Source organism: Nanorana parkeri, unplaced genomic scaffold (genome assembly GCF_000935625.1).
Source record: "Nanorana parkeri isolate BGI_ZX_2015 unplaced genomic scaffold, ASM93562v1 scaffold409, whole genome shotgun sequence".
NCBI classification, from domain to species: Eukaryota; Metazoa; Chordata; class Amphibia; order Anura; family Dicroglossidae; genus Nanorana; species Nanorana parkeri.
This window is the reverse complement of record NW_017306677.1, coordinates 601,931-615,084: the sequence shown is the minus strand read 5'-3', so window position 1 is coordinate 615,084 and position 13,154 is coordinate 601,931. Positions and strand designations below refer to the sequence as shown.

The window sequence follows — 13,154 nt, the reverse complement described above, 5'->3', positions numbered from 1 at the left end:
ATATATTCAGTATATATATATATATATATATATACATATATACACACACACACACACACATATACATACTTTATATATCTCTTTCTCTATCACACACACTATGGCATATTTCAAAAGTCCTCTATTTATGTCTAGTGTCTACGATTATGTAATGCACAAAAAAAAGCAACAAAGCACCAAAAATCACCTATTATTTAAAAGCTTTCAAGTTGTGAAATTGGATTCCATTGCCATGGTTTTCTGAGGTAACTGCTGTATAAAAAATATATAATTGCCTGAGGCATTTAACCATCTTCATGAGGTAAAAGTTGCAAAGACAATATCTCTTTTGTTTTTTAAACAATTGCAGGACATGTAACATTTGCATTCCTCTCCCTTTTCTCAATCTTCCTTTTGTTTTTTTTGTATTTTTTTTAGCTGCTCGGGTCTGTAAATCACACTTCAAGATGCAAACCATATGCATCATATTAGAGTGTGATCATTGCAATCATGGCAGTCATTTTAGACCATCAAATGAGTATCATATACAATGACTGCATGTTTATTCTTTTTTTAAAATCTGTGCAAAAACCCACAAAAAGCTCAATGTCTCTACAAATCTCCCTCACTGTGATCATTTTAAAAGAAAATATATTCTTTTACCTCATAATCCTGACAGCTGAGTCATCCTGTAGAAGGTGCACCAAATGTAGAGAGACAAGATGCTCCTGTTTAGTGATTTACGTCCTTCACTGACACAACTAGAGGAAATAGTTAGTAGACGGTTTCTATGTACAGTCTCTAAGTTACCTGACAGAAACTAGCTGACACCTGAAAACTTGTACACAATGGTTGTCCCAGGAGACCATTATCACACAGAACCTCAAATGTTCCTTCTTTGGAAGGATTGTCCCCATTTTGGAATCAAATCCTTTTCCCCCTCAAGTGTCTATCTTTTAACTCTGTTGCACTGACCTGTATACATAAATGTACTACTGCCATAGCAATTTATATTGCACCAAGCTTTTTTCCAGCCTCCAGTTAAGGTTTGATTCACACCCAAGCGTCAGCGTTTTCGTGCGTAGAAATGCGCACTTTTTGCTGCAAGTTTTAATGCACGTAAAACGCCCGTTTTTATGAGCAGATTATGACACATTGATGTAAATGGGCAAAACGCTTGCAAAAACATTTGTAACGCGCGATTCCAAGTGTTTTCTATTGACTGTATGGGGACAAAACAAGCTGTAATCTGCCAGGAAGAAGCTCATGTACTTTTTCCAGCGACAGGGGTTTTGCTTATTGCGACAAAACGCTAAGGTGTGAACAGGGGCCATTGTGCTTATTCAGAAGCAAAAATAAGATTAGTGTGAACAAGGCGTAGGGGCTCATTTCACCAGCAACATCAGCTGCGTTGTTCAATGTTGTCTCGGTGCAAGGACGATGCAAAAAGCTTTATTTACAAGGATTTTGGTGTGTGTTGAAAAATAAAAATAGGGCAGGGTGCATTTTTTTAAAGCACCTTGCAACTCTAAAAAATGCGCTATAATAAATAGTAAAAACACTAAAGTAAAGAATGAAAAAACAATACAACACACTATAATGCACGTTTTAAAAACATATTATACCACAGTGCAATTTTAGAATTTACATGCTATGGAAAACCTAATATATTACATATACACAGACACAATTTAATTCCCTTTAAGGCCCCCTTCCAGGAAGGATGGATCCCTTCCTGGTACGGATGCCATTGCTGTGACATCCGTGTTTGTGCAGTTTTTTTTCTCAATCTTGCGATGGGAGAAAAAATTGGCATTACCGGACCTATGTTAGTGTATGGGCAGTCAAATCTAAATGGACGGGTATCCGTTTACATCCAGTTACCCCCCAATCCAGCACAATCAGGTCCAGCTAAATGGATCTCTTATCCGTTTGGTTTTCCAGACCTACCCGGAGTCGGGGTAACTGGATGTAAATGAACATCTGTCCATGGAGCTGGCTGCCCATACACTAACATTGTGCTTCCGATCGGACCTGCCTGAAAAACTGACAGATGGACCTAATCAGAAAGCTTGTGTGAAAGGGGCCTAATCCTCACTTTACTTCTCCAACCTACATTGTAAAAATGCAAAATGGAATCTTATGGGTGTCAGCTCCGCCTCGCTTTTCTTCAGTTTGTATAAATCAGCCAAATAAAATTTGGGGGAGACACAACATCAACCTAAACTAACCTTCACACTACTATCTGTTGAATACATAAACTATCAAGCTGAACACAGAAAGAGGAACACTGAGGGATCTAGTTATAGTCACAAAAAGATGGGTCTGCCGAGCTGTGTCTGTGACAGCCAGCACCCCCACATGCCATAGCGACCCAGGCAGGGCCCCCGTGCCTGGGCCCCATAGCGGCCGCCTGGGTCGCTATGGCGATTGTTACGCCACTTGTTAGTACAACCAGTCTGCCTTTTGCTTTTAGTAAACCAACTGCAATAGTTTTACAAAGAGCTGTGACAGAAGATTTCACTTGGAACGATTTTTTTTTTACAGGCTAGTTCACATCTGAGTGTAGAGTTACTCACACAACTCCAAAAAAAAATGTAGTGCATGCACAGCAGCCGGATGTGCACTGGGGTGCCATTCAAATGAATGGCAACACAATGCACCAAGTGCACAGTAACGCACACTAGGTGGATTGTGCAATAGCGCGCGGTAATCACCCAGAATCGTACAATTAACGCTATGCTCAGATGTGAACTGGCCCTAAAACACATGCAATAGATGGTAAGTGACATTTTTTTATGTTGGCGCAGCGCTTCTTTGATTAGCAGAAGGAATAATCTATAAAACGAGATGTAATCATATAGTCGGTCTCATAATCTCAACAAATATTTAAAGTGTATGTAAACCCAAAAACAAAAATGTATTGCAGTTTACCAATCATTAGATGGCGTGGCTGCATTCATGTAGCAGATTCCAGCACAGCCACAACGCAAGACAAGGCAATTTGGTTTGTCATGGATGGACACCATTCACCCCACCCTGTTGCAGTGGGAACGTGGTGGTGTGTTGTGAAAAAAAGGCATCCCGCATCTTTTCCCCATGCGTGTGTGCATGTTTTTATACAGTTTTACAAAAACAGACTCTGCAGAGCTGACAAAAGTGTCAGATGTCTGATAAGAGTATGGAGTCAAAGATTGCCACACCCATGAAGATTGTCGCCCTCTTGCGCAAGCCTGACAGAGCAGATTCGGAATGGAGACTGTGCAGAGCTGAGGAAGCTGCAAAGCCAAGATCTCTGTGAAATGAGGACAGATAAGTATAAGGACTCATTCACACCAGCCTGCACACTATAACACATATGCGCTGGTGTACAATTTGTGTGTATGGTCGGTGCCATGTGATGTTACAAAGCATCAAACTAACTTTTTAACTGTATCGAGGTGTCACAAACTGACATGCTGGGATGCAGTGACATTCAGCGTGGTAAGTTGAGACATTCAGCATTTTATCACCGCGCACTCCACTGCACATGTATAGTGTGAACAGGACACTTGGAGAACAATTGTTTTCTATGTGCTCTTACCTTGATCTGGGCACATCAACGCAGCTCAACAGACATAGAGTCCTAAAGCTGGTCATACGCTGCTCGAATTTCAGTCAAGTCCTAACATTCGAGCAGTGTGTGGCCCAATCAGCACCCACTATTTGACAAAAGTTGATCTTTCAATTGACTGTTGTTGAAGAAGCCAGTCTGGAAAATCGTGACCTAATAGTGACTAGAGCCAGTCACCTCCAGTCTGTTCAGGTATCCACCGCTGCACATCCACCGCTGTCAGATAGCAAGAGCATGGTGGGGGGGATTCACCCATCCATGCTGGTTAGGCTAGATGGAGGAATGGGGAGTTTTATTTCTCACTCAACCCAAAACACAAAAAAAATTTGAGATATATTATATATATATATATGTCAGCTTAAGACTTGGATGGGAGTCTGACTGTGGGGAGAATTAGAACAGTTACAATGCAGCGATGCAGTTGCACTTTAACCTATTTAAGGGTCTGCGGAAAAAGCACACAGTGACTGGTGTACGGTGCCTGACAGGGCTGATCCTGGAACATCTCATGGTGTACTTTTTTTTTCAGAACTTTATTGAAATATCACGAGTGACATTTCATTCAGTTAATTCTGTTCAACGTCGCAGCCTGCTAGGCTGAAAAAAAAAGTACTGCACGCAGTGGGGTTTTTTCAGAACACACCACCAAGTTCTTACTGCAACAAGGTGGGGTGAATAGTGTCCATCCATGACAAACCAAATTGCCTTGTCTTGCGTTGGGGCTGTGCTGGAAACAACGGCCAGTGCAGCCCAAACGCATAAGGTGTCAATGGACCCCAGGTTTAGATGACAGCAACAAACAGAGCAGAAGAACAGCACTATCCACAAAGATGGAATTCATACCATACCATTCAGTCATCCAACATTCATATCTCATAAAACCCTTTCTTTTCAGAGCTCTGGGTAGTTTAAAGCACAGCACAGTCCATCCACTGAAGAGTGTAATGTACCTTCTCTATATCTGTGCTTATTATTCCACAGCTCCTCTTTGTGCTCTGTATCCTCGCACTTCCTAGTTGGTTGTGATACTGCCGATCATTTGACCCTGCTTCCTCCAATCAGAATTCCGTGCCTCTGCTTGTCCAGTCTCTTCCAGGCTTACCTCCTCTTAAAATATTTGTCAGTGTTCTCTGTAGAAATGTTCAGCTGGATGTGATAAAAGAACAGCTGGGGGAGCCAAAAAAAAGGAAAACCAGGGTAAAATCACTGCGAAATGGAAACCTTGCGCAAATGCTTCTAAAATCTATTTGGTTCAGAAAATATAATGATTTTTTTTAGTGCAATCAAACATAATATTACAAAACTGTTAAATGAAAAAGAGGAGACTGAAATTCATTATTACAAAACACATCCAGCCACAACATTGCATGCAAAACGGTAAAATACTACCAAATATTGTAAGTAGGTAAAACATCACATTTAGATCATTGTTTTAGAGTTAAATCTAAATAATCACTCCAAGAGTGTTTTTCTACTCTAGTGTGCAGGAGGATGCTTAATATAAAATCATGAAAAGGTGCTTCTGTATGTCTGTTCATCCTTACATACACTATATTGCCAAAAGTATTGGGACGCCTGCCTTTACACGCACATGAACTTTAATGGCATCGCAGTCTTAGTCCGTAGGGTTCAATATTGAGTTGGCCAACGCTTTGCAACTATAACAGCTTCAACTCTTCTGGGAAGGCATCCACAAGGGTTAGGAGTGTGTCTATGGGAATGTTTGACCATTCTTCCAGAAGCGCATTTGTGAGGTCAGGTACTGATGTTGGACGAGAAGGCCGGGCTCGCAGTCTCCACTCTAGTTCATCCCAAAGGTGTTCTATCGAGTTGAGGACATGACTCTGTGCTGGCCAGTCAGGTTCCTCCACCCCAAACTCGTTCATCCATGTCTTCATAAACCTTGCTTTGTGCAGTGGTGTGCAGTCATGTTGGAACAGGTAGGGGCCATACCCATACTGTGAAAAATGTGAAATCTGCGCTTATGGAAGGGTTAAGTGTTAAAGCTGCTGCGCTATAATTTTTAACGACAATGAAATAATGAGTGTGCAGCGCTGTAGGTGTTTTATGTGTTACACATCTATTAACGTGCTAAAATCCCTACAATGGGTAAAGTGTAATCCCTTTTTTAAGGGATATATAAATATGAATAAATTGTGTTTAAACAAATAAAAATACAAATGTTTAAAACAAAATTTTTTCATATGTATATATCCCTGAAAAAGGGATTACACTTTACCCATTGTAGGGATTTTAGCACGTTAATAGATGTGTAACACATAAAACACCTACAGCGCTGCACACTCATTATTTCATCCCCATACTGTGCCCACGAAGTTGGGAGCATGAAATTGTCCAAAATGTCTTGGTATGCTGGTGCCTTAAGGAGTTCCCTTCACTGGCACTAAGGGGCCAAGCCAATGCAGTCAGGCAAGTACCGTTCTCCTGGCAACCACCAAACCCAGACACGTCCATCGGATTGCCAGACAGAGAAGCGTGATTCGTCACTCCAGAGAACACGTCTGCACTTCTCTAGAGTCCAGTGGCGGCGTGCTTTACACCACTGCATCCGACGCTTTGCATTGCACTTGGTGATATAAGGCTTGGATGCAGCTGCTCGGCCATAGAAACCTATTCCATGAAGCTCTCTACACACTGTTGTTGTGCCAATCTGAAGGCCACACGAAGTTTGGAGGTCTGTAGCTATTGACTCTGCGGACAGTTGGCAACTTCTGCGCACTGTGCGCTTCAGCATGCTCTGACTCCGCTCTGTCATTTTACATGGCCTACCACTTTGTGGCTGAGTTGCTGTTGTCCCCAGTCACTTCCACTTTGTTATAATACCACTAACAGGTGACCGCGGAATATTTAGTAGCAAGGAAATTTCACAGAACAACTGAATCCAATGATTTGGAGGGGTGTCCCAATACTTTTGGCAATATAGTGTATATGTGCATGTACTGTATGTCCATGTGTGTAGGGTTGGGAAGATGAGGGGGATTTTCATTTTTTTACATTTACCATATATTTATATTTTACTTAACTTCACACAGTCACATCATGTCATCTGTGTCCCACTGGGGGAGATTTCCCTTTACTTCCTGTCTGATAGCCACAACAGGAAAGGAGCAGAAATCCCTTCAAAGTGAGGGAAATCCCTGGTGGTCAACAGGGTCACCAGAACTAGCGTCAAAATACCTGAGCAATCTGATTGGTTGCAGGCATTGTTCAGGTATTTTGAGAACCAGTGGGGTCAACTAGCAAGATACTGAAGCTTGGCCCAGTGGGAGATTCCTCCATCCACACAGTTTAGCATAGATGGAAGAATCTGTTGCACTTTTTCCATCTGACCATAGAAAATCTGCAGATAATCTATAGGTGTATGGCCAGCTTTAAACCTGAATTACACCCTCCTTTCCCTTACAACAAAAGAAGGTGCCATCTTAGCCTCTATTTTGGTTGTAGTTGCCATGGTGCTGGGCATGTGATCAACTATGACACCAGCCATTTGAGGCCTTGAAAGTTTGGTTGAGAGCTGAAATAAATCCACTGGCAACCTTGGCAGTTGGCATGCTTTAAAAGTAACGTTAACAAGCAACGGGTACACCTACATACGAAAATTACGATCACGCCACACATGTTGGGCATCACCACATGTGGCAGAGTGAGAGCAATAATTCTAGGGCCAATATTCATAAACATCTCCAAATGAATTACCTGTACGGGCTTTCAAAGCGTCACCAATGGATAATTTGGGGTATTGTGTTTTGGGGCACTAAAATGAACTTAAGGAGAACTATGAGGCGAGTGAAAATCACTCAGCCTCGTAGTTCTAGCCGACCTGTGACAATGAGACTGTCACAAGTCGGCTCAAAAGATCGAGAAGTGAGCGAACACATGCTGGCGCTCGCTCACTTCCCGATCTGTCCCTGCAGAGAGCCGTGACTCATGGCTCCCTGCAGGGATTCCCCCCTCCCCTGTCCGATCTTCCAGCGCTGACTGGCGGAACGGACAAGGGAAGGGGGCGGGTACAGCTGGCTCTGTCTCTAGATAGACAGAGCGCGCTGTCAATCCCGCAGCTGACTGGATCTCGACAGTAAAGTCGGGATCTGTCACAGCTGCGGCATCTCAGTATACCGAGAGCTGTAGCTAGCGGTATACTGACCTTTGGGTGACGGGAGGACGCTAGCTTGTGTCCTCCCGTTTACGTCGGGTAAATAGACACGAAACATGTCAAGCCTTAAAATTGCGCGCACCCACGAAATTGCAATAAAAACTACCATACCCAAAATTGGCCATAGGCGATGCTTTAAAAGCTGTTACCACTCATCAGTTTAGTGTTAACAGTGATTGATGGCCCATAAATTATTGCCCTCACTCTGATTTTCGCAGTGATATGTAACATGTTCGGCGTAATGGGCGCAATTGTCGTTTTAGCACGTATGCGCATGTTTGCGCGCGTGTATGTGGGTTTTATTTTAATTCTTTTTTATGTGTGACTAATTTTGGGGGGGGAGGGGGACTTTACAGACTTTTTTTCACCTAACTTTATTGTTATCACATAGAGGGCTAAGAAACCCCCTATGTGATAGTGAAGAGGATGTGACAGGTCCTCTTTATGGAGACATTAGGTGACCCCTAATGTCACCAAGGGACCCCCAAAGAAGCTGATGAAGCAGAGATCTGCTTCATCAGCTTCTGTAGCCGTAGAGTGACAGCAGAATGTGGAAGTGATGTAATATACATCACTTCCCCCATTCTGACACCAGAGAGGAGATCGAAAGGAGAATGTGCTGATCTTCCTCTGATCCCCTTTCACAGAGCTGCCCTGGGCACAGCAGAGCTTGAGACCAGCGCTGCAGAGGGTGGGGGCAGCGCACTGACCGGCATCAAATACAATCGATCCATTGGCTCTATAGCCACCAGATCGCTTGTATGTAAACAGGCATAGTTGCCTGTTTAAAACTTTTGACAGCTAACCGGACATTTTTAGACGCCTGCTCAGATCCAAGAAGCTCCCAGCTGGCCGTTTAATTACAACAGCCTGCCGGGAAGCGGTTATGCATATTTTTTTACTAAAATTTGGGGTTTGATAAAGAGTTGCGCTAATATTGTAAAACATAAAAATTTGCAACTGCCGCCATTTAATTTTCCAGGGTCTGTGCTTTCACAAAATATATCATGTTTTGGGGAGTTTAAGTAATGCAAAAAAAAACCTTGGAAGCAGAAGGGTTAAAGGAGATTTTACAAATCAAATTGTATAATGTATGACCATTTTAAAAGGCGATTGTACAATGAGATCATATTGTGTATGGCTAGCTTAAGGAGGATTATACAATCAGATTGTACAGTGTATGGTTTTCTTAAAAAAGATTGAACATTAAGGCCCCGTTCACACTGAGCGATTTATCACGCGGTAATTCCCGCGATATCGTGGCTATTTACCGCGCAATATCGCTCTCCAATGCATCAAACAATTGTGCGATTTGCGAATCGCTCAGTGTGAATGGGGCCTCAGATTACATAGTGTATGGCCTTCTTAAAAAGAGATTGTACAGTCAGATCGTATTGTTTTGATTAGCTTGTTGCATTTTGTACAATCAGATCATCTTTAAGGTGATTGTGCAGTCAGATTGCTTAGTGTGTAGTCAGCTAGAAGCAGATAGTACAATCTGATCATATAGTGTATGCCCAGCATTACTGGTGTGTTCATATGTCCCCGTGTGCACACATCATGTATGTACACAGCGGGCAGGCTGAATGTGCATTGCTGTTGATAGCTCACCTATATTTCTGAATGGAAGTGATGCCTGCAGTCAGGTCTATTCTCCTCCTACAACAGTATATACAAGTGCTGCCATGGTGACCAGTCTAAATCCCAGCAATCCGTCCTTCTCTGCCTCCATCTTCTCTATCCTTCCCAGAGCTTGTAGTATAAACCACAGCACAGTCCATGCACCCCATATTGTACAATACCTTCTCTGTAATAATCGTCCTTCTTGTCACCCCACAGCTCCTGACAGCCCCTCTCCTCTGTGTTTATCTTCACCTCACACTTCCGGGTTGTCAGGTGATACCTCCGCGTCCAATCAGGATCCTCCCCCTGGGTCTCTGCTCCCTCTATATTCTTCCAGGTCTCTCCTGATTGCAGACGATTCTATTACTTTATATGGTCTGATGAGAAATAAAACGAATCCCCCCCACCCCCGTTTATTAATGTTTATAAATACATTGTAAGGACAAAGGCAGCCGGCTTCATTTTCCCATTAGTATAGTGCACGTCACATCCTAGGTCAGCACCTTGTTAAAGCTGTAGCTGCTGATAAATACAGGGCCAGATGGTGAACCTGCTTTTCCTCAGAGGAGTACAACTGCTGGGAGCTGCTCGGGAATCATCAGCATTGTACAAACTGCTGCTTTCTGTTATAGTGAAGGCTCTGTATAGAGTACAGCTGGTCCGCTTTCTTCATCAAGGGGTCTCACGTGTGGCCCCCGACATCGAAAAAAATGCCACACATAACATTCCCCCAAAGAGATGCTATGGAAAGCTGTCAGAGACAGCAGCCATACATCAGGAGATGGTCAGAGACTACAGACATACTACAGGAGATGGTCAGCGACTGCAGACATACAGCAGGAGATGGTCAGAGACTGCAGACATACAGCAGGAGATGGTGTATTCTGGTTCGGGGTTGCCCTAGGCAAGACCAAACCCCCACTAAATCTGCAGGATCTCAGGTGGGCTGTGCAGGATCTGTGGTGGGCTCTGCCGTAGACCCCGCAGAGCCCATCACAGATCCTGCAAAGCCACACTGAGACTCTGCAGAGCCCACCACGGATCCTGCACAGCCCACTGAGACTCTCAGGTGGACTGTGCTGAATCCATGAATCCATGCTGGGCTCTGCAGGGTCCCTTTAGCAGCAGTGTGATCCTCTTATCTGCTGCTTGGTCCCCGGCTTCCCCCACCTCTGGACTGGTGCTGCAGGACCCGGCCTCCTCCGCAGCCCGACGGCTCTTCGGTGACCCGGCTTACTACATTGTCCAGCCCCCTCATGCTGCCCCGCCTCCTATCACCTCCTCATCTGCGTCTTTTGACTCCGCCCGGCTGCCTAACTGTTTTGGGGGCAGCATTTTTGCCGCCCCCCTGAAAACTTCCCCCCAAGGCAAACGCCTTGTTTGCCTCGCAGCAGATACGCCCCTGACCTACAGGAAATGGTAAGAGACTGCAGACATACTACTAGAGATGGTCCGAGACTATAGACTACTACAGGCAAGGGTCAGAGATTGCAGACATGCTACAGGAGATTGTCAGAGATTGCAGACATACTACAGGAGATGGTCAGAGATTGCAAACATACTTTAGGATATGGTCAGAGATTGCAGACATTCTACAGGAGATGGTCACAGACTGCAGACATACTACAGGAGATGGTCAGCGACTGCAGACATACTACAGGAGATGGTCACAGACTGCAGACATACTACAGGAGATGGTCACAGACTACAGACTATTACAGGCAATGGTCAAAGATTGCAGACATGCTAAAGGAGATGGTCAGAGATTGCAGACATACTAAAGGAGATGGTCAGAGATTGCAAACATACTTTAGGATATGGTCAGAGACTTCAGACATTCTACAGGAGATGGTCACAGACTGCAGACATACTACAGGAGATGGTCACAGGCTGCAGACATACTACAGGAGATGGTCACAGGCTGCAGACATACTACAGGAGATGGTCACAGACTACAGACTATTACAGGCAATGGTCAAAGATTGCAGACATGCTAAAGGAGATGGTCAGAGATTGCAGACATACTAAAGGAGATGGTCAGAGATTGCAAACATACTTTAGGATATGGTCAGAGACTTCAGACATTCTACAGGAGATGGTCACAGACTGCAGACATACTACAGGAGATGGTCACAGACTGCAGACATACTACAGGAGATGGTCACAGGCTGCAGACATACTACAGGAGATGGTCACAGGCTGCAGACATACTACAGGAGATGGTCACAGACTGCAGACATACAGCAGGTGATGGTCAGTACAGCAGACATTCTACAGGAGATGGTCAGAGATTGCAGACATTCTACAGGAGATGGTCAGAGGTAGCAGACATACAGCAGTAGATGGTCAGAGGTAGCAGACATACTACAGGAGATGGTCAGAGGTAACAGACATACTACAGGAGATGATGCATGACAGCAGACATTCTACAGGAGATGGTCAGAGATTGCAGACATACTACAGGAGATGGTCAGAGATTGCAGACATACTACAGGAGATGGTCAGAGGTAGAAGACATACTACAGGAGATGATCCATGACAGCAGACATTCTACAGGAGATGATCCATGACAGCAGACATTCTGCAGGAGATGGTCAGAGATTGCAGACATACTACAGGAGATGGTCAGAGATAGCAGACATACTACAGGAGATGATCCATGACAGCAGACATTCTACAGGAGATGGTCAGAGGTAGCAGACATACTACAGGAGATGATCCATGACAGCAGACATTCTACAGGAGATTATCAGAGACTGTAAACATACTATAGGACAGGGATACTAAATGGTAGACGGCAGTCCAGACCTCCGCAGAATGATGGGCCTATTTGGAGCACCTGGGCTGGGTTATGTCTGGCTGTCTGACAGGATGCACACCCTCAGAGTCTATTCAAACCCAGTGCATTCACTACTAGTGATGAGCTCGGGCGTGTTCGCAAGCGCCTCGTGCCGATAGGGACTTTATTGTAAAGGGGGGCTCTGAAGTAAGACATACTAGGGTCCCCCTAACATTAAAGTCCCCCTTGCATCAGAGTGCCTGGAGCACCCCGTGACATCAGAGTCTCCAGAGTCCTACATTTGTACTCCCTACAGCCCCCTTAAGAGTTACTTATTCCACATTTGATCATTCTGTTAGCAAGAGCTATTATAACTGAAGATTAAAATAATAAACTTAAAAAAATAGAAAATACAGAACTAAAAAAGGTAAGAAAGGAATAAACAAAACCATTTGACTACCAAAGGGCGGCAAGTTGGGCACCAGGGGTGTAGACAACAAAGACGATGCTGTTGCAGGGGAGGTAGCTTTACATCCCCTTCGCTTCAAGGATCACAGTTTTCAGGCACTGCCTGGTTCCAACTCCCGCTATATTCAGCAACATTCCATTAAAATGAAACTGTTTTCTACCTCGTCTGTCCTGCTCAACCGTAAGATTTCATGTGAAATTAAAGGGGCATCAAAGAAGAAACCTTGACGCATCTTGCACAATGTGCCTAATCACAAGGATCAAGAAGAGATTGAACAGACATCAAGGAAGAAAGCTTGATGCGTTTCGCACAAAGTGCTTAATTGTAATCCTGTATGAAATGCATCACGGTTTTCTTCTTTGATGTCTGTTTAACATGTGCATGCCTGTACATCTTCACACAAATATTTACATTGGAGGTACTGTATACGTTATGCCCCATTCACTCCTTTGCAATTTAATTTGGGTTTCCTAACATGCATTTTTACAAAACAAGAGGATAGCAGTTCTTTTTCATA

General features: G+C 43.9%; 1 protein-coding gene across 2 annotated transcripts in view; it reads right to left on the bottom strand.

The window, feature by feature from the left end:
• Positions 1-9,472, bottom strand: part of ZDHHC1 (zinc finger DHHC-type containing 1) — a 40,981-nt gene extending 31,509 nt beyond the window's left edge. For both annotated transcript variants that reach the window (XM_018559643.1, XM_018559644.1), the window contains exon 1: positions 9,378-9,472. The gene's annotated coding sequence lies outside the window, so the exon portion shown is untranslated. The remainder of the gene's footprint in view (positions 1-9,377) is intronic.
• Positions 9,473-13,154: the final 3,682 nt, after the last annotated feature.